Raw genomic sequence first — 22,423 nt, 5'->3', positions numbered from 1 at the left:
CTAGATCCATGCATTTATATCCAGGTTTTACCTACATTTCTTCTCTGAACTTAGTAGGTGCTACCTGTAGTCTTTATTAAAATGCCTACAGCTTGAAAGAAAGTGTAAAATATTTCCTCTGTGTGAAGCAGTATGCCCCATACTCTGCTACATCAATGCCATGGATAGATGACAGATTGTCTCAAAATATTCAACAATTTCTGTGCCTGTACTTACCTACAGGTGGAACTCACTAGCTGTGCTGAGGGGGCCTGGTGGCAGGGTTCTCCTGCACCACTTGCAGAACAGCAGTTCAGCATTCACATCCTGCAACATTCAGGACAGGCATCTCAAATGGAGAAATGAAGGTAAGATCTAATTAACATTTCACAGTAAAATCGTTTTCTACTAAGATGAGTTCGTGTATAAAGCTATTTCAAAGTTCTATTTGTCCATCAGTGAGAACATGGTTCCTATCCATGTTTCTCTCATGCTCCTACCTTTGCATTTCATCTCAAATCTGAAAAAGGAATATGTAAGTAACCAAGCCAGTATTCTCAAGGAGTTACAAACCACAAACAAATACTATATTAAGAAAAAAGTATATTCCAGTCATTCCTGGGCTGATCAGATTCTGTAAAACTGTTTATTAACTGGGGTATGCTCTCTGCATTAATTTTTACAGCTCCTGACCTTGCAATATGTCATGAAGGCTCCTTGTGTGCCAGTCTTTTGGTGTAAAACATAGTCTGGACCTCCACAGTCTTTCTGATTTGCAATAAAAATCACACCTTTTAGAGGAAAGAAAATCACTCCTCTCTGTATTCATGGTGAAATATACAATGAGTTCCTTTGAAGAAAAAAAACCCAATTTTTCCTCATTGAATTTTTAAGGCTTTGATGATGTGGTTATGATAGCAAATAATGAAGGTTATGTTAGGTGCTGCCAGAAATTTAAGAACACCCGTTTTTTTCCTATACTGGAAAAATCAGCATTTTGCATGAGAGAATGGTAAAGCATATTTTTATTTGTCAAGGAAGGCAGCCTTTTTTTTCCCTTGTCCCCCACCTCTTTGAGGTTCTTCCAGACCGTTTACTGTTATCCTTCATACAAAACAGCATCAAAAGTAGCATTCAAAGAAAGGAAGCTGCAAAAGATAAATTGCTGAAAATAAAGCCTGCTACTGGAAAATGAGCTTTAAAAGTTTCTGCAAGACTTTAAAGTTTGTTTCTCTAGTGATGCAACCTTGCGAGAAAAACTGCATGGACAAACCTGACTAGAGATTAATCTTTTTGAAAGTTATTGCATACAAACATATTTTTAAGTAAATGTCATTCACTCTTTAAAAAGAAATCCTTTCAGAATCACTGTGTATCTCATAGTGTTGTTTTTCAATGAAGATTTAATTTCAATTTATATTTGTGCATATATACACACACACACAAATATTGTTTCAAAAAATTTTCTCCTTAGCAAATATTTTTTTTTCTTAAAAAAAACTTCTAAAAATTTGTTTCACAAGACTGTCAACATTCCCTTCACTTCTTTGTTTTTAATCTTTTGTATGGTCCTTGAATTTCATTCTGATGTTGATTTATTTCTTTATGAATACTGAAATTGCACTGCCATCCTAACACTATTTGTACACATACTGTCAGTACTAATAAGGTACATCTGTGAGTATTGTTGTATTCTAGCAGAATTACACTGTCATTCAAAGTGGATGGCAGAATAAGTTGTGTCACAAGTACAGTCTATGAATATAAAAGATAAGTAACCTCAGCCTGGCATTTTTCAGAAGAAACTGATTTTATAAAAGTCTTTAAAGCAGCCGTAGTTCAGATTTTCTCTCAGACTGGGAATGTGGAGGGGTATTTAAAAAAAAACAAACAAAAAAAACCTCTGAAAAGGCTGAAAATAAACTTCCTTCTTATGTCTGTTAACAGTTCTGTATTTTTTGCTTTATGTTATATGGTTGACTGGAAGGGAAGACGGCGGCTCCTCTCCGAGGTTTTGTGCTGTGGCTTTGTCTCAGCGCTGATTGCGCTGTCTGCGCCCTGCGCTGGCAGGGCTGGGCTCTCGGTCCATCTGTGCTTGCATCTCTCCTGTGACCAGCCTGAGCTGGAGCCTTTTAGCCCCTTTCAAAACCAGCCCGAGTGGAGTTTAACAGAACCCTGTGTCACTGAGATCAGTTACTCCCAGGAGTCGATCCTGCTCAATTTCTACCTTCCACTGACATTTTGGCATAAATAGGCAGGCAGTCCTTCTGGTCTGGAGATAGGAGGGGTGAAAAAAGTGTGAATTCAAACAGCTGTTGATAAATTGCTCTACAAGGCCTTCACTATTAATTTCTGTCAGTAGACAGTAAAATGGCAATGGCTGCTCAAACTGTTCCAAAAATAACACTTCCTGTGACAGGACAGACCACACTACACTGACAGATTGGAATTGGTCTTGTGCAATTGGCTAGTGAGTGCTATCTAAAATCATACAGCTGGTGCTGAACAGGGATATTGTTCTCACTCCACATTACAAATATAAACCCCACATAAATAACGAAGAGGGGACCATGCCCACGTATCTGCTCACTAGAGCAGATGGGCTTTTGTAAGCTACCTCTGGCAACGTCTGTCTCTTGTGAAAGAATTTCCAAACATTTCCTTCTCTGAACCCTCCCACTGGTTTGCCTCTCCAAGAAGGTGACACAACCTGTAGGTTTGATTTTCTACTTGAGATTGACTTGGAAGCTGTCAAGGGCAGGCAGCTGGAAGTGCTGTTATGGTACAAGTGCCAATTTTTGTTTAGCATTTTCTGAGGCCTTTGGATAGTCAAAAAGAAGATATAGAGATGTAGAGTCTGAGAGCAGAAAATAGTTTGGTTTGGAAAGAAATGGACAAACAGAGCTCCTCATATAGCCAGTGTATGCAGACAAAGTTGTCATGCTTCCCATCACTGACTGGAAACAAAAACCAAGATAACAGATAGGATTGTTCTGTCTTCCTGGCCTACCTTGCAAGCTAACAAGTGGGCATGACTGACAGTGGTTTTAGCACTTCTATTGAAATATGCAAGATTAACGTTGCACAGTCACAGGAAGAACCAATTCATTAAACTACTGAAGTAGTGATTATGATGAAAGTGCTTATTAAAGAGAGAGAACTGCAGATGTTAAAGACCAAAGTAAAAGTGATAAATAGCTCATTTGATAAGTTCAAGGAAGATTACTAGTGCTGTACTCTGACGGGGGAAATCTAGCCTGCTGAGGAGTTGCATGTCAGAAAAACATCTCATTGATCCCTCAATTAGCTTGGGAGCAGCAGTGCTGTGTTACTTGTTTGGGTCTATACTGCAGTGTGTCTACAGGTTAACTCATTTTTGTGGACCTGCCTTGGGAAGCTCTCCCTCAGAGTGCACCAGATGGTATAGGCATGCTCTTAATGCTCTTCTTCTAAGGCTAGGTTAACATCATGTGTCACTCTTCAAGCAAAAGATTATAAATTATACCATATTTTGGATACGTGCCTACCCAGACCATGAAACAGGGTGTTTTATGGAGGATTTGTTCTCTCTAAAATTCCAGCAGTCAGTAGTAGGTTGCTAATTTAAGGAAACAAGTGACCTTCCCCCCATAGCATAAAAGTTTAATATTGCTTTGCGGGAGAGTAAGAGGAAAAAGGAACTTGTGCCAGAGATTGTGATAGCACAGTCAGTCAGCTCAACAGGCCCATTCTCAAGTCTTTCTGTGGAGCAGTTTGACTTACCCTTGAAGAAGGCCAGGTGATGAAAGTGAAGAAATATAATGGCTGGAAATACTTGTTAGATTGAAGCATTATATTATTAGCTGCAAAATGGAACTGACATTTGCATGACTACTCTTTCATATCCATGATATTTTAACAGACTTTCCTGCAAGGGTTCTTTCATCCTGATTCCTGCAGCATTGCCATTTGGCAATTGTTGCTTAAAAATGTTATGATACCATGTGAAAACCTTCCAATAACATTCTTGAGAGACATAATTTTGTTTCATTTCCATATACCTCTCCCAGCCTGTTTCAGGGTTAGAAACATTTATATGGAAGTATGACTTACCCTTTAAGATTCTATTTTCTTAAATGTTTTGCCCCACAGTAAATTCCTTAATTTGAAAATCCCAGTGCCATTATCACACGTGCAAATATGGTAACTTCACAGGCAAAGAGTTATGGCAATTACCAGCATGTAAAATTACATAATTTGCACCTACAATCATAGTGATTCCACAGTTTGTCTGGGCATGGAAATGTTCACATATAGTGAATATGCAATAACATATTTGAGTGATATAGGATTCTCCCTTTGGAATTATTCGTTTCCTGTTGCATATTGTGCATATATTAATACATGTATATACCTGGTGAGAAAAAAATGTGGTGACTGCTATATCCTAACATTTATTTCCTATTAAAAATTATGAAGTGGTTGAAAATCACATAATATTGGCCAGAATTATGATATCCTGGATAAATTAAGTTCTGTGATTTCAGGTGAAAACTAATTAATGGTAATTTAGCCACTTATACAACAATAATTGCCTCAACTTTGTATGGGCATTTCTAAAATAAAGTTTTAAAAATTTATGAAGAAAAACACAGAAAATATACCAATGTATTTCTTGTGTTTCAAATCATCCAGTGTAACAAGTTAAAACTTTGGGAACCTCAGTTAACAATGATAATTTATATGAAATAAAAGAGTCTATCTCAGCAGCAGTTATTTAAAAAAAATTAGGTAACAGCACTACATTATGTGAGAGTTCCCAGGAAGTTTCCAGTGTCCAAAAGATAAGCCCTGCGTTTTTCATAATTGGAAAAGTTTCTCTGGGATGATGAGAAGAAATCTTACATCCATAAGGCATAGCAAGGATACATTTCCCTTTTGCTCCTGGAAAAAAAGGAAAAGTGGAGCAGTCTCTCACTGTTAAGCTACTGTTCCCTATTGCATTACTTAAACATGCTAACACGGGAGGATGATAAAGACACTTTTGTCACAAATTGACTAGAGAGAAGAGAATATGAATTAGATACACGAAAATGAAAGGAGCTCAGTTTGAAGCCATAAAGAGATTCAGTCTTGCTGTTTATTTCTGCTTTTGAAAGATAAAGGAGACAGATTGCACTGCATTTCTCATGCTCTCTATAGATGAAAGTATAATGTCACCTTGGGATCAAAAAATAAGAGTGGATGTGCTTACAGATCTTTAAATATCCAGTTAAATTTATAACTCTCTTGCATATAAATACATTTGGGTAAGCAGATGAAATTTGCTAAAAGAAAATGAAATTAATAATGTTTATTGTTTCCATGATTGCCACGAGCTTATTTCCTTAGTATGAAAATGTCCAAAGAATTTACTAGAGTTAAGACCACCTGAATAACCAGTTCAAAGGTACTCCCTGGTATTAAACACCAGATATTCACACTGGCTGAGCAGATGCTTTGTTTCTACCTTGAAAATTCTTGTTTAATTGACTTTCAGGGAGACAGCCATGTTGCTGAACCTGGAAAATGACATCATATTCTGCTTATCATACAAGATTTCACATTGCTGCAAGATTTTCAGCCCGTTTAAAGGATGTAACAGCAATCCTTGGTTTTGGTGAGCCTTGTTCGTTGTTGTGTCATAGTATGAAATACAATCAGATAAATAATTGCTGCCCTAAAAAACAATCCTGTACGTAAAGGAAAGAACCTTTGTGTGGAGAGCCAACAAGATAATGAGTTCTCAGTTCAAGTTTTAATTGATGTGCTCCTTCTAGTTCCTTCTGGTAAGCAAGACTATATCACTTTTCCCCTTCACTGCATCCTATTCATTGCAAAATTTGCCTGAGCATGCAGTGAGTCCCCTCTCACTTTTGATAAAACTCAGAACAAAAACTATTGTTGCAATACAGTTATTTTTTAGCAATTATTTTTAACAACTATTTCAGGATTTAACCTCTCCATGTAGTAAATGTAGCAAAGGCTCTGGTGGGAAGAAGATCATTGCATTGTATAATTCATAACTGTTCATAACTCCACCCCAAAATAAAAACAATGCAAGAATAATTTCGATCTGTAGAACCAGTCTGAACTTGACCCAGATAATCAAACAAAGGCTTTGGATGCTATATGCCATAAGAAAAGTCATCAAGTTTGCCACCATTAATTAGAGCTGAAACTTCACTTTCTCCACTGCAATGTTGCAGTGAGTAAGAAAACTATAATGGACATATTGGCACATCTCTGCTACTGCTATAATGACGCCAATCACAATAAATGCTTGCCAAGTATTTCTCTGTTTAAAAAAATATCATTATATTGGATCTTCTTCTGGATTTTAGGCTTTTCATCATGATTAAAGAAGGCTAGACCGGAAGCAGACTACTTAGGATAACAGCATGATGCTTTCAATGATGAGGAGGATGGGGAGGAAGGGAGCCAACTGTGCACATACAAAATGAGCTGAATGACAAATGCTTTTTGAACATTTCCGTGCATTGCCTTTCTAATAAAACTGCTGCTTTTAAAGTATATTTTATTGTAACATTCTGCCTTACTTTATATAAAACTTATATATATACCTCACATATAAATATAAACAACTGAAAATGCTCAATTACAGTTTAGTGTCTTGTGTTCCATTTCACGTTCACAAGTGAAAATAACTTACATAAGCCTTCACAGAAAAAAAAGTTGTGCTTTACCAGTCCTATTCTATAGAACTCACTCATTGCTTCATGTCAGTTCATTATATACTTGCAAAACTTAACTGCATTTTTTTTTAAACAAAAGCTGAGAGTAAAATCCAAACCTGACTAAAGTTTACAGGAGTCTGGTACAAACATTGCCTCTTAGGACTAATTCTTCAGTAGTAGAAATTAAAGTTACTGCATGATGTTGCCCAGTGTAAGATGCAATTTTCTGTGCTACAGAAAGTAGTGAAAAACCCCACAAACCTATCTTGTTTCAAGCAATTTAGAAGATTGCATTGTTGTGCAAAAGCAGCTAAGCCTTAATTTCAACATTTTTAAAATGATTGTACCCAAACTAACACTCGATATTTTTAAGTTTGTAGGGTTTTACAAGAATGTTCACAGGCACAGAGCAGGCATGAAAACTGTCACTTAGAAGACTCAAACATAGGGAACAATATTCTGTTTATCTCTCACATGTAGTAGACAAATTTTCTCTTAAACAAACCTCCTTGCAGGGATCTATGGAGTTGCCCAATCCAGCAGTGACAGCTCTGCAGAGCCAAATAACATCTGATGAGCTCTTGAGCAATTTAACACCACAACTAGAGCTCTTCGTGGTGCATTTAATTTCTTTCCTGTCCTTTTCCTCATTCCAGTTTTCTATTGAATTGTTACCCTCTTCTCCTCCTCTCTTTTTGTCATCTGTTCATCTGAACACCAATAGCTGTTTTCTGGAAAATGTGTTTCCTGGAACTATGGAGAGAAACCTCTGGTCTCACAGAGGAAATTTCTAGAAGAGTTTCCTGTAAGAATTTAGTGTTTTTCAGTTCTAGGTTCCTCTTTCTCTGTTTCTCTTGCTTCTCTTTGATTAGCTTTTCCCATATTCCTAAATCCTTCCTGCCAATAACTCAGCCATACTCCCCAGTATTCAGCCTGTTCTGCAGCATTTCCAGGTCAAGGTTTGAAAGCCAATGAATAAGCAGGAATAGGCTTAAACGCCACAACGTCAGTGAGAGCCATAGATAGATAGTCAGATAGAAGGATAGAGGAGGAAGGAGCCCTCAGTGAAGCAGTACTCTTCTTGAAAAGAAAAAAGAAATATTAGGTACAGTCTTAATCTAAATGCGACTGCATGAGAATGGTATCACTTGCTCTTAATAATACTCTTCCAGAATGTTCTACAAATCTCAAGACCTCACAAATTCCAGATATAATCCTGAAAGTTGTTGGTCCTTGGTTTCTCTGTGAGGATTGATAACAATTGCAATGTGTTCTCTGCAATGGGCCCCCCTACAAAAATGGGGGCTGATACTGCCTGGCACTGTGCAGTTCTACCAACTGATCAATTTCTCTGATTGGATCACCTAAAAGCAAAATATACCTTTATATATTATCTGCTGTTCAGAAGCTTTATCCCCAGGATAGCATGACTAAATAATTGTCATTCAGTCACATCAGATTTTCACTTTGGAAATTGTGTATCTGTAATCATACTAGACGCCTATAAATGCAGATGACTTGTGCTGTCAGGATTACACCTGTAGCACATTAGAAAGTGTGAGGAAAATGCACAGATGATAATTAAGATTTTCCATTGCAGTCTGAAAGCTATTAACATGTTGTGTGTAGCTGTATTTATTGTGTGTTGTCAAAACTTACTTCTTGACAAGACGTGGTTCCCTCTCAGTATAAAAAAATGTTTGGTACAAGGTGGTGAAAAAATATTGCATATTTGGATTTTTCTCTGATTTATTCTCAGTGATGACAAAAGAGGTAAGGAATTGTCAGTCTGCATATTTATTTTTTTTCTAATTCCTTTTCTCAGTGTGGTTTTATCTTTTTTATTTGGGTGAGGCAGGTCTAAAATTCATTGGTAATTTGAAAATTGAAAAAGCAAAAGAGTATTCTGGCCTAAGTGATGGACTAAACTCCTAGAGTTCTTCACAAATAAGTGTAGATTTTAGGCTAGTAGCCTTGAGGAGAACTTGTCTCACTTGGATGCAGAACACATAATGAATTTTGACTGCATGCCAAAAGGGGGTTTCAAACATGTTCATTTACTTCCAGTTAAGATTGTGTTTTATTCCTGTCCACTGAGACGTTCCATTCCAGATTTTTGCAATAATCTCTCCTTTTTGCCATACTGTACAAATTCCTTCAGTTATCTTTGCATGTTTTGATTAATATGGGAGGTGGATCTTCTGTATCACTGAAGAGATTTCTATTATATCCACACTCTTTTTCTGTTTTGGAGTATAACAAACCAAACAAATGGAAAGTCAAACAAAAACTCCTTCAGCTCTCCCACAGATTTTTTTCCAAATGTATCTCAAGGGAAGGGCTTGAATTTTCCAGTCCTTCACCCCTTCCTGTACTGTCTGCTTATAATCTAACTTCATAAACTGGAAAAGAAGATTAGCTGCTTCTTCAGCTAGCCATACTTTCAGCAGTGAATAATATTTCTTACTTCCTTAATGAAAAAGTACAGAATTTGACAATATGCTCTGGTATTTGCTATTCTGCTCACTTTATCCTGAGCTTTGACTATGGAAGTCCTATTGTCTTATCCATGAAATGCCTCTGAAATTATTTCCAGAATGCAAAAGAAACTCTCCAGACCCAAGAGGCAGTACTGTCACAACCAGAGATCTCTTAAAGGTCTCTTGTGCGTATGTCTGTGAAAAGAAACAAAGTGTGTAAACACCTGCGTGCTGAGTAGGATCTTTAATTCAGTATGGCATGAAGGTCTTCCTTTTCCTAAAGTGAGGACTCTGATGAGAAAATAATTTCAGCTCCTAATTAAGAAGAAAAAAATTTCAACCATTAAAACTGGACAGAAATCAAGAAAATATGAACCTGAAAATGTGTCAAAAGACAAAAAACAATTCCTCTCCTTCCTCCCAGCCCAAAAAAACCATCGATCTCCAGATTTTTTAAAGACTTTGATATAGCAACAGTATGGGTAATTGTACAGAAGAATACTCTGTTTGGAGATTTCTTACACTTAATAACATTTTTTCTTTTGGTGTTTCTTTACAACACTTCCCTGGGGCACTTCACTGAGACTCTCCATGAAAAGCTTTAACATGGTCATTTGGTAAGTGAATGTTACTTTCATATCCATACACTTCCTCTTTCTCTTCGCTTCATTTCAGCTAGCAAGCGTCTTACCTGACATGCAAAGTGGGATTAATCTGAGAAGAGCAAAATAAACCAGAACTGGTTTAGAGCAGGCTGGAAAAATTAAAGGAATTGGGATTTTTATTTCGCAGTTTCAAATGTGTCAAATATAATTCTGAATGCTGCAACTGCAGACTGAATTTTTTTTTTTAATTCTAGTCAGAAACTTCACTGTGATTTTTCAAACACGGATGCAATCTTTAATCCTGAGTGACTGACTCCTCTTTAAACAGTTTTGTGAACTCACTTTCAAAAACAGATGCCAGTGGAGACAATGCCTGAGGTTTTCCTTGTTCCTTTTTATGTATACATAACTGTAAAATGAAAAAAAAGAGGGGTCAAAAGAGTAAGGAACTAAAATGTCCCTTTGCCTCTGCAAGCTTTATGTTGGAACCTCTCTACCTCTTGCTCTCTGAATTCCTACCCTCAGAGTCAGGCTGGATGTGGACGTGAGTCTTTGCTTAGCTCATTGCAGAACAGGGGCCCAAATGACTGAAAGAGAAAGCAGAAATCTTGGCAGATTGCTAACATATCAAGTGTTAATGAATACAGTTCTCTAATTAGAAATGTCTGCAAGCACTGAGTAATAGGATCCTTTGAAAATGTGACAGTTTTTAATTTCTTTTGTTAGTAGAGTTTATGCTTTTCTAAATTAGAGCTTTTATCAAACTGGCATCAGACTTTAGGAATGACAATAATACTTGAAATACAAATAGAGTTTCTTTTGAAATCACAAGCTAAGCTAACATTTTATTGAAATTCTTACTTTCTGGACTTTATTAGGTTAATAGATATAATGTAAGAATCTTTTTCTCCTCCTTGTTTTCTTTTGCTGTTCAAAAAAAGATCCCAATGTATGTGAGGTTGGCTGGAAGTTGCTAGCTAATTTTCAGAAACATCTTGACTTTTTCTTTTTATTTAATTTCAAATGTAATACCTCCCCAGATGGCAGACTTTGTAATTTGTGGCACCAGTTCAAAAAGGTATATTAGCTGCCTCTAAACTGCTCTGCATCAAAATTTACTGGACTTAATTGTGAATTGGTTTACTTTTAATTAAAATATGTCCCTTCCTTAGCATGAAGTTTCAGGAGATACAGGTGGGTTTACTTCTGTGTGACTTATATCCCATTTTATACCAATACCCCCGCAGAAACAGAACAAAACACTGAAGACCCAGAGCAGCATATAAACATTCTGTGTCCCTTGAAGTCCTCTAAAGGAGCCTGAAAGGGATGGTTTCTTTCATTCTTGGCCAAACAGTGATAGACAAACAGGTAAAAAGGCAAGGAGAAAAATACCATTTACTCACTGTAGCAGCAGGAAATCAAGCAAAGAAAATAAACAGGGTTTGAATCTTAGGCCTTTAACCTGCTAGTCAGACAGATTTCTACAGTTTCATTCTGTGCACATTTGTGTGCTGGTAAATGATGAAGGGGAGGTAGAGGAACTGAAGGCTTGTGGGATCCCTGGGACTCCCACAGCTATGAGCACAGCTGTACAAACACACGCAAGCTTTGTTAAGGTAGGGTGGGCAATTGGCTGAAACTGCTGAGCCAATCTGACCTATAAATCCCTTGCAAAAGCTCTGCCTGAGAGAAAGCCAGAAGTTATGTGTAAATGTTTTACCCAGCCAATTGTTTTTGGTCCTCCTCTGTATATACATAAAACCTCTAACTTCCTCCTGGATAGATAATTTTGTAAGCAGTTGCTTCGAGTGTCCTGCTGAATTGCTGATTACCTGGAGGAGAGCAGGGAAGGGAGGGATTGGTGGGTGGATGGAGGAACTAATAACTCAGGAACTCATTCAAATGAATGTAGAATTTTAAAGGATATGTGATATATCACAGAAGCTGACGTAGGGCTAATGGCTACAGGAAGTCTATAAAAAAGAGAACGCGACATCCAGCAGTTTGTTTTGAGCAGCAGGATGATATGAATTGGTCAGAGTAGTAACAGAAAGATTAGATTAATTATTTCAAATTGGACTGCAGTCTGTCTCTTCCCTTCCTCCCCCCAGCCTCCTCCAGTAGAACTCCCACTGCTCATTTGCAGATATGATCTCATGTGAGGAAACAGCATCGCAGCCCTGCACTGGCCTGAGTGCATGTGGACAGGCTGCACCAGAGCTAGTCCCCAATAACCCTTACCATGCAAATCACAAAACCATCAGCACCCTCCATCAGCAAAAGAAAAATAGGGGATCTTTCTCAGGTTTTTTTTCCTTTCCAAACATTTCTGAACTCTGTGTGACCTTCTTTACGACTGAATCTAAGCACCTCTAAATACACAGCAAATTTAGACAGCAGAAAGCAAAGTAACACATTGCAAACCAAAGGAAGATGAAGGAAGGAATGAAAAGTGAAATAAGGAGAGCTACAGATGAAAATAAGGCAGTCTAAACCATAGAATGTTGAAATAAAACATATGGATTAGAGTATTAAACATAGCATGAACTGTGCAACTTGCCCCCATTTTCTTCCCCTTCACCATCCTTCCCACCACCTAAAAAGCAGTTAAACTACAGGGGGATAATACTACACTTGGGATTTATGAAACAAAATCAATGAGAGCAGTGGGAGTAGCGTCACTTCTGTAAATGATCAAAATCCACCAATTACAGGGAGGTGTTAATCCTCATCAGACCCGTTTGCTGCTGTGGCAGCATTTGAAGTAAAGCTGCTCTGGAAGTGTTACAGGACCAGCTATTCTCACAGCATTTGGAAAAATGAAAGTATTTCCACCCAGGCTTCTTAAAAGAAGTTTGAAGTATAGGAAAGAAAAGATAAGGAGTAAGGAGGGGGTAAAGCATCATATTTTTGTTCATTTATTGGATAGGAATTAAAAAAACCCTAGGAAATGTTGAGGGATGGGTCCAAAATTCCCTGCATGAGTTGTCCTGCTAGAGCTTTTCTTCAATGTCTTTCAAAATCCCTGGACCTCCTCAGTGCTGTGATAACTCAGTAATTGGAATTGGCTGTCAATTATTTATGCAATTATAATTATTATAAGTACATTTATTGTTTATTTTTATATTAATTCTATAAATTATATATATTTTATATATTATATATTTTTGTTATTAATGTTAATTATTCATGTCATTTTTTATTTTTATGCTCCTTTCATTTATTTATTCCTCTGATACATATATCAGAGTTGAAATATTGTTGCATCTGTACTTACTTTAGCTTGCAACTGAATTTCATTGCTAGATGAGCAGAGATCCACATCCTCTAAGCTCACATTATCAAGAAGGATCACAATTTTGGGAAGCTTGCAGTATCAAGTCCTAGAAGAAAAAATCAGAAGCAAGGCAACTGTGCAGGTGTTGGAGGGTTATTTTATTCTGTCCTTTTTTTTTTCTCTGTCTCAAGGAATATAATTTGTGCTGTTAAATGTTGATGAAATGACTGGGCTTAATATGATATTTCTCTTTAAGGTGAAACTAGTTAGAATAATTGTGTAGTAATTCATAAATACAGGTATGCATCGAATTTTGATCATGGAGATGGTTTTCCTCTCTCTGCTTTTAAAGTAATAGACCCAAAGCTTCTCAAAAGATAGATTTTCTTCCCTTAAGATGGACCAATTTCTCGTGTGGCACTGAGTAAAAACAGATAGAAGAGATGGGAAACGAGGGGATCTGATCTTGCCAGGGCTTCCAGCAACACTCAGACAAGCTGCCTGAACTGTGACTTACATAAAATAGGCAGTGAGGCTGTTGTCATCTTGCCACCCCACCCTGCCTCTGGCTAAAGGCTGGATCCTGTTCCCTGGGTTAGTCCTGCGGGGATTGATGTCCTCTGGAACCCTCTGCAGTTACACAGGAGCTAAAAGGCAGCATTGTCTGCAGAAGCCACTGAAAGGTGCCTTTTGGTGTTTCTGCAAAGCAAAGGGACTCAAGTTCTGCAGGTAAAACCTACAGTCAATAACAGCCTGCTGGGAGAGGCTGTGGAATTCTGTGCTTGGGAAGATTCAAAACACAACTGGACACAGCACCATGCAGGCTGCTGAGGCTGACCTTGCTCTGTGCAGGGGGCTGGAAAAGGCCATCTCCAGAGGTGCCAGCCAGCCCCAGCCCTGCTGTGAGCCTGTCACTCTGTGAACAGCAAACTGTGTTTGCTTGGGCTTGACATGCTGCGCCATGACTGACAGCTTCCGCAGAAAAATGGAACAAAAATAGGGCCACTCCTTCTCCCTGCAATGGCAGGGTTTCTTTGCTGCACTGCTTCCCTTCCCCATCATTCAGCTGCCAGCCCTGCAGGCAGCCCTGCCTAGCATTGCTCCTTGCCTGGGCCAGCAGGGTCATTCCAGACAGGCAGGACGAAGGAAGCCTGAGACACCACTACCTATGGCATGGCCTTTTTATTGCCTGTTTGCCTTCCTGTGGAACGGCCACGGCGTGATCATAAAGTGCAGCAAAATTTATTGATAGCAATACTTTAGTATTTATAAGAGGGTTTTTTCCCACTATTTTTCTTTTTGGTCACTGGAAAGGGAGTGTCCTTTCCAAGAGAACAAACAATGGAAATTTGTGTAGCATGGTGAGAAATCATGAAGTGCCAAAAGCCCTCAGACCTTGATTGTACAAGGAATTATGCTTTACTGAAATGCTGTCCTGACTCTGGACTTCAGCAGATGGCATCTGGGCAATCACAGCTGAAACTCTGCAATAAAACTAGTAAATATTGTACTGCTAATTCCTTTAGAAATGTGCCAGAGCACACAAGGCAAAAAATTAATGACTTATTGCAAATTTCCAGTTTAGTTTTTTATGCTATGTGTAATGTTTTACTGAAGTCTTAGCTTCCTGCTGTACTTGCAAAATGAAAATATCTGAGGAGGTGTAACTTCATGATAACATTAGAATAGAAGGCCACTATAAAACTGTTAGTTGAAATTTCAATTTCAGGTCTGCAATGATGCTTATACTACTGTGACTTTCATTCATCTCTGAAAAGCGTTACCAAATGCTGCCTGACAAAGACATGTTACTTACTTATGGAAATCAGTACTTATTGCTAATCTGAAAAAAGGCCAAATGAAAGTGGATCATGTTCTTTCCCCATTTACCTTCATCTATTCCACCAGAGGTTCAAAAACTCTATTTAGAATACAAAATATTTTGTAGCTGAACTTGTTCTTCATACCCAGTGCAATGAGCTTCCAGATGATAAAAATGTTTTTTCTGACAGAGAAAACAAGGAGTGAAATCTTGATCCATCCAAAGCTAATGCAAAAAGACACTGTCTTTGAATCTAGGATTTAATACAAAATATAACTGTAGCTCTGTTTTAAACTGTGATCAATAGAGATGTTATAGTCTTACTTGTAGTCACTGAATATCCTCACGATATGGGAAATACATTACTTACATACTTCGTAGTCTTGGCACTAAACACTTAGCTTGCCATTTGCAGTGCATCGGCCATGTCTAGTGGAAACTGCTCTAAATTGAGGAATCAGAGCTTTCCTTGCAAAGAAATACAGTTTTTGCTTCCAAGTATGCATTCTGAGAGCTTAGGTGCAAAGCTTTTTTTTGAAGCCATTAGTAATCTTGTGTGCCCTGTTGAGCTCTCTTTTGAGAGCTTCCTTGTGAAGGAAAGAACACTCATGAATATTCATATCAAACCTAACTGAAACTGTAGATAGAGATTGTAGATCCTATCAAAGAAAAGAGTTATTGCTTTATCTCAAATGAAAATATGAAAATTTGGGATTTGGTAGTACTTATCCAGTTGTCATGATTGAATTTTTTTTCTTTTTCCAGCCTGGAGAAACCTATAGCTCTATAAATCCTACTGACAAGGAATTTAAAACAGAGATTTGTCTTTCTAGATTTTTAGAGTAGTTCTTAAAAATGAAAGACAAAAATTCATTACTGTTTCATAGCATGTCCCTTGGTGGGGATTTTCTCCTATTTCTTAATGTTCTCCCTTAGCTATCAGCTGGCATGGGTCATCCTTCTTAAGCAATTGACTGAAGACAGGAAGTCACTTTGTTTACAGAAATGGTGAGTCGGAGTTCTAAAAGTGTTATAAAACAGCACATAATATAGTGATCATGTTAAAAGATTTTAACATTTTTCAAGGGTCAAGTTTCATATAAGAAGTGTTTTCCTCAAGGAATTTTAGCTGAACCAAATCATTCATATTGTTTGAAGTTCTCTCTGAGATCCATGTGCTTGTCTACACTGTTAATCTGCTGTCTACTTTGATGTTTCATCATGACTAAACATTTTTAAGTGAGTCTGAATGCTAATAGAAGATGATAATGAAAAATTATGTTTCAGCTGGTAACTTGTTCAGAAAATATGCTGACAGTATGAGTGAACACAATATACTGTATTAGTATTCCCACAAGTCCTATTTAAGATTGCCTTTTTGTCAAGTTAGAGGCCTGTATGACTCTCCTGTACACTCCAATATTGTGTGTCCATAGTATTTTATAAATATTTTTCCAAGATATTAGGAAAAATTTTCAAAATATGTCAGTTTAAACTGCTTAATGCATGTCAAAATGCGTGTCAAATTCTGCCTCTGCACAGGATATAAATTGAAGGGTTTTTAACATGTTCGTTTAATGCTTCTGCTCAGAGATTGACCAGAAGCCATTTTGGGAGCACTCTGTTAACTACTGAGGTGAAAGACAGAGAGAGCCCTATTGCACATGCCTCTTTACCAGTTTATCATATCCACACCTTTAGGGGAAAAAAAGCGGAGAAAAACAGCAGGTAAAATATTCCCTTGCATCGTGGCATGTGAAGTCAAAGAAGCTTCACTGATATTGTAGACAGAGGAAGAGGTGAGATCTTCCATTTTAACATAAAAGGGGTGGTGACTGATGAGTCTTTCACAGATCTGACTGGTCAGAAAAATTATATTTGTGCAGACTTAGCACCAAACTCTGCTACTAACACTGCTGGATATTTACTGATTTTGCCATCTGTAGCACTGAAGAAAGCACCTTCAACAGAGTTGATTTTCTGAACTATGAGAAACTATGACAGAGAACAGGGAGTCTTCCTTAAGGTTTGGCTTCCAGGGAAATGCATTAAAAGATGGTTCATTGAGTTAGCAGAACGTAAAAAAAGTGGCAGCTACATGAGACAGCCAAAATGTGTCACTTGAGAACCCTAAATATGCTAAGGTTATATTTTGGAATATAACAAATACTTCCCAAAAGACAACACAGATGTTGTGAATTATCACTTATATCATTTTAGCACTGCATAATACCAGTCATAAGCTGGGATGCCACTGCTCCATATATGAGCACTTAAAAGGGAGATCACCCAGTTCCAGGCTTCAGCTAGCTTGTAATCCATAGCTTAAAAGAGATGTTATGAAGAAAAGGAAATAGAGCATTTATGAAAATGTTACATGATTAACTCCCTCTTCGATGACTAAAGTTCTGGGCTGATATTCATGTCAAAGGAATGGCTTTGGTTTATCCTTGCTTATGACACTAACATCAGCCCAAAGTAAAATGAGGATACTCCAGCTAACTGCTGTATTTCTGACTGTTAACGGTAAAACTAGTAAGCTCGAAATTATTTCTGAAAGTATGTTTTGACCAACTGGCTCACAGTATTTCCAATTGCAGCTCCAAGGTATTTTTAATTGGCTTTTCCACTGTGTTTCAAAATGTTAAGCTATCTGTTACAATTTATTGGCAGCTTTAAAAAGTACTCCACGTACACAGGCAAAGCTTACAGCTTAAGTTAGTATTTCTTATGCATTTACTCTGGTGTTTAAATGGTAGAATCTTTATGTCAGCCAGACTATTTATGAAGTACTTTGCTCAAAATGGTTTAGGGATAATAGCTTATATTCCTATGTCATGAGTTAAGGACTTAAAACTGACTGAAAGAGCAGCTAGTCTCTTCAGTTCTTTAGGCTGTAGACAGGGTGATCTCATGGTCTTCCCCATAAAGCAGAAGGTTTTGAATATCTGGATAAGAGCTAAAATATTCGAAAACTTGAACTATGCATAGGGGAAGAAATCAGGAAGATAATGTACAAATTTAACATCTGGACTCCTCATTTGGTACAATGCTTTCTTGATGCAGCAGTGGATAATCTTTCCTGGAACTGCTGTTAGTATAAGTGCCAAGAGGCAATTCCCTTGCGTTTAATTTTTAGTACAGTCATTCATTATTAAAAAACACACGCTGAACAATTGCCTGAAATTAAGTGTGAATACTCAAATCCAGAGCATCTATGCAGGAGCAGTTATTTCACATCAAATAGAAGACTTGTGAAATGGCTCTTGGGGTAGTGAACTCCTCCTGGAGCTCAGCATCCATGCAGTTACACGGTGCAGACCACACCAGCCTCAGCCTGGAGTGCTCTGGGTGGAGCTGTGGTGGCTGGCTCTCAACTCTCTCAGGAGCTCACCTGAGAGCAGGGATAGCTCCAAGTTACATATATGAGCTCCTAGATTTAACATTCCTTCTCCCAAATTCTCATCTGTTTTTGGGGTGGAGGTTGTTCTGTTTTCGTTTGTTTGTTTGCTGCATTTTTGGGGGGGCAAGGTTCTCTTTTGGTGATTTGAGATGCATTATAGGATATTTATGCAATACTGTTTCAATATGGTCAAAAATCTGACCAATCTTACCCAAGCATAGGTATCTCTGGGCCAAAACTCCACTGAGCAGACACAAGGAGCAGTGCAAGTTTTTGTTTCCAAGCCTCATTCTAGAAAGGATGGAATAAATGTATGTTCTTTCTACACTGCAACAAGATTTTGTTTCTTCAAAAGTGGTATTTTGATTTATTCTGCATCATTCAGAATGGTTATGCTGCACCATTCTTGCCACCATGCCCAGTTACACCTTCATCGTTTGGGACTCAACAGTTCAATTGCATTCATTGATTTTGTATTTTCTCCCTCTGTCGTGGTGTGGGAATGATGTTCTCCAGCTGTCCCACTAAAACCATGAGCCACTGCCACTCCTCCCTGCTCCAGCTGGAGGCATAATAGGTCATGATTGTCAGCTGAGATAAGAACATACTGGGAACAGTAATGTGATAACAAAACCAACAGTGACAGCAACAATATTAATAACAAAAGCTGTAAGAAAAGAAAGGACTCCCACGGAAACCCCATGATAACAAGCAATACCAGACGACTTCCTCACCACATTTGCTCAACTGGAAGGAATCCCTTCTGCCCAGAAGGGAGTGAGGTGGTACAGAATTACCTCCATGTCCTGGCCACACTTTCTCCTAGCTACAGCAAAACTGATTGCTGTCCTGACCTGAACTAGGACAAGTGACCCAAGGATCATAGGAAATTACATGTTATGGCCTATTCCATTTGCTGCCATTTATTTATACATACTGCAGAGATTTTACAAGTGAAAGTGCAAATTTTCATGTATTTTTCTTCTGCAAAATACAAGTTCTTGAATGAGAGCAGAATTGCAATTTCTTGACTTTCAGCAAAGCATGTAGAAAATGTTTAGTCCAGGGGAAACTTTTATTTTACTTTTATTTTTTTCATTTTTACATCTCTGTCTGCCTAATCCCTCCCTCTCTCCACATGCACACACCCTGCTGGCTTTTGCATCCCCAGAATTCTAAGAAATAGAAGAATTACACTGCAAGAAGTCAAAAGGTTCAATATCTGCACTGTGCTAGAGGACACCAAGAGAAAGGTAAGTCAACTTCAGTTTGTCAGGCTTGTAAAACAGCAGGGCAAAAGTGTTGAAAGGATGGGTTGGAGTAGCCATGTGCTGTGTTGAAAAGGACAAACAAGGCTTTTAACTCCTTGGTTTTCCCTTGGTGGAGTTAATCATGTCACCCACCCACGCTCCCAGTGCCTGTGTGCTGAGCCTGGCTGCTGCCCCGGAGTTCTATTCCATGCGCTGGAGTGTGAATTGCAGGAGGAGAACCAAAGGTTCTGCAAAGTTAGGAGTGAGTACCTACCAGCAACCGTACAGTCAGAGGGAGGAGAAACTTCTCCAGATCACAAACTCTTTTCAGCCCGGGGCATTTTCTGAAGATTATTCAGTTTGTTGTTTTGCAATTCCCTCATGCAGCCAAGCGATCTGAACCTTACAAAGATCTCTGAGCTCTTCGTAGTTTGTGGGTAGAGCAGTAAAACACACTTTGAATTCCAATTGAAATCTCAAGACAATTTTTCCTTTAGAAATACTGCTAGGGTAAAATCCAGTGAAGACAGCTACTGAAAACAGTTTAAAGGTACTTTTGAAGGTCATGTAGTCTATTCTCCTATTTTCCAACAACTGTCTGGAATTCAGCACTCATACAGACATAGTCTATAGCCACAGATCTGCTGAAACAGCAGATAAGCATGGTTTCTAAATGATATTGGAAAAATAATAAATCTAACCATCTACCAAAACTCAAGAATAATTGTGACTGATAAAAAAAAAAGAATGTCTAAGACCAGCAACACTGGAACATGAGCTAAAATATGACACCTGTGGATACTGGTCATTGCTGAGATTCTTGTGAAAGAATCTGATCCCATAAGACCATAAATAAAAAGCAATCATAATTGCAGCACCTCAATAGGGAATTACTGTGGGAAGAAATAACTAAACTGGCTACTGGCATTCCCCTATGACATCTGGCTTTCTACACCAAATTTAGGTAAGCTAGGTGGATACTTGTCAACATCTCATCTTTGAAAATTTTTGAATTTCATGTTGTTTGTTTTTTCATTTTAATCATAGTGGATCAAATTTGTCTACATAAACTACATTTGGTTTATTAATAAAATAACAGTGGCTAATCAAACTAAAATTTGGAGTGATACTCTACATTTTTACTCCAAGAGCCACATTTTTTGTCCTCTTCACTGGGCTGATTACAATCCTGAGGACTTCAACTTAACCTTGGCCCACAAGCCTATCTCCATTATACTAACGTTTCTGAGGCTCTGAGGTGATTTATCTGGCAAGAATATTTCAAGAATAATTGCAGGGTAGACTGCAGCACCTGCTTGGAGAAAATTTCAGTGTTTTTCCCATAAGGGGACTATGGCATGAGTGAGCAAGGTTTAGTCACAGAGCCCAGCATTTCCTTAATTCAATAGGTGCCAAGACTTAAACTCATCACATTGAAAGTATACTTAGTAATTATAACAATAGTAGCTATTTATTTGTGTTTCTATAGTTCATGCAAACATTCTACTTGTTAGAGAAAGAAAGACCTCAGTCATATTATATGACCACATTCATCAGCTTTCCCTCTCTTCTCTCTCTTTTTCTTTTTTTTGAGATAGATCATTTCCTTCAGATCTAATTGCCAAAAAAAATCTGTAGGCATGCAGCAGAACCATTGCTGGTTTAAATCTCCTGTATTTTTTCAACTGCTAAATGTAAGACTTTATGTTTTAGATTTTCATACAGAAAATATACAAGAGCCTTGAGGAAAATGTGTCAGGCATGCAGTAAAGTACACTGTGCCAAAAGTATGGTGTATTTCTTCAGATAGTCTTCCTCAGGGATTTCATTTGAGTTGATCCTGGGCTGTATTAACATTGTTTTGTTAAAATATTTCCTTTTCCACTGTCATTTGTCCATTTGTAGCAATACTTGTTATTGGCTAACATCTTTTTTTGTTATCACCTTCACATGAAGGACACATTTCAGCTAACATAATAATAGGATATAATGTCAGGAGATCCATAAACCTTAAAACCACTAATTCTAACACATTGTAGACAAGTTATATGTATAGCAACAGAAAACAGAATGACATGTAGTATTACTAAAGGTGTCATAGAAATGATAAGTGTGTATATGACACTATTCACTATCTATCCAGATATGACAAAAACCATCCTTGTAGGTATACATGTATGTATGTATATATATATCTATATATATACACAGTATGAAAAAACAGTTTAAAGCACCATCAGTCCTGGCATCAGTCTATGCAATTGTTTAATTTAACATTCTATAGATGTGATATCATTTTTACCTAACTATAAAAGAGTGAGCTTTGAAGTAACACTTCAGAAAATACTGAGTCATTTCCTGATTCAAATATAAATTGACTTCCAAAGTTGTCATTGCTTAAATCAGCTCCGGGTGCCAATAATCTGTAAGAGAAACTCCTTATTTTAATAGATTCACAGTGGAAACAGATACAGCTATAGGGACAAAGTATTTATTTTTCATGATAATATTTTTCAAGATCTCTGACATCAAAGCAAGGAAGTGTTAATGCAGCTTTTGTTGAATTGCCTCAACACAGTGAAAATTTCTTTACACCAGCTCAACCTTTTGAAGACATGTAGAATTTTTTGCTTAACATTAATAAAAATTCTTTGCCATTTTGTGATACCTCTTGCTTAGTGAACACAAGGCACTTTACACACACAATATATACAAACACAGAATATCTTATACACATTGAAGGACAATGATTTCCTTCCTATGTCTTAGAATCTTCTCCATATTAAGGGAGAAATATGACAAATATGCTAGACAGTTCTACAACACTATCTCCTGCAGCATTGTGATGCTACCTGCTAAACAAGAGATAATGATGAAAGCTTTCTTGT

General features: G+C 37.7%; 1 long non-coding RNA gene across 3 annotated transcripts in view; it reads left to right on the top strand.

The window, feature by feature from the left end:
• The first annotated feature begins 5,521 nt into the window (after positions 1–5,521).
• Positions 5,522–22,423, top strand: part of LOC148225131 (uncharacterized) — a 98,352-nt gene continuing 81,450 nt past the window's right edge. For all 3 annotated transcript variants that reach the window (XR_015802813.1, XR_015802812.1, XR_015802814.1), the window contains exons 1-3: positions 5,522–9,792; positions 15,819–15,890; positions 19,457–19,538. This is a non-coding gene — a long non-coding RNA (uncharacterized LOC148225131). The remainder of the gene's footprint in view (positions 9,793–15,818; positions 15,891–19,456; positions 19,539–22,423) is intronic.

Source organism: Sturnus vulgaris, chromosome 1 (assembly GCF_052056855.1).
Source record: "Sturnus vulgaris isolate bStuVul1 chromosome 1, bStuVul1.hap1, whole genome shotgun sequence".
NCBI classification, from domain to species: Eukaryota; Metazoa; Chordata; class Aves; order Passeriformes; family Sturnidae; genus Sturnus; species Sturnus vulgaris.
Note: the sequence above shows the minus strand (reverse complement) of the source record. Positions and strands in the feature narration are given on the sequence as shown.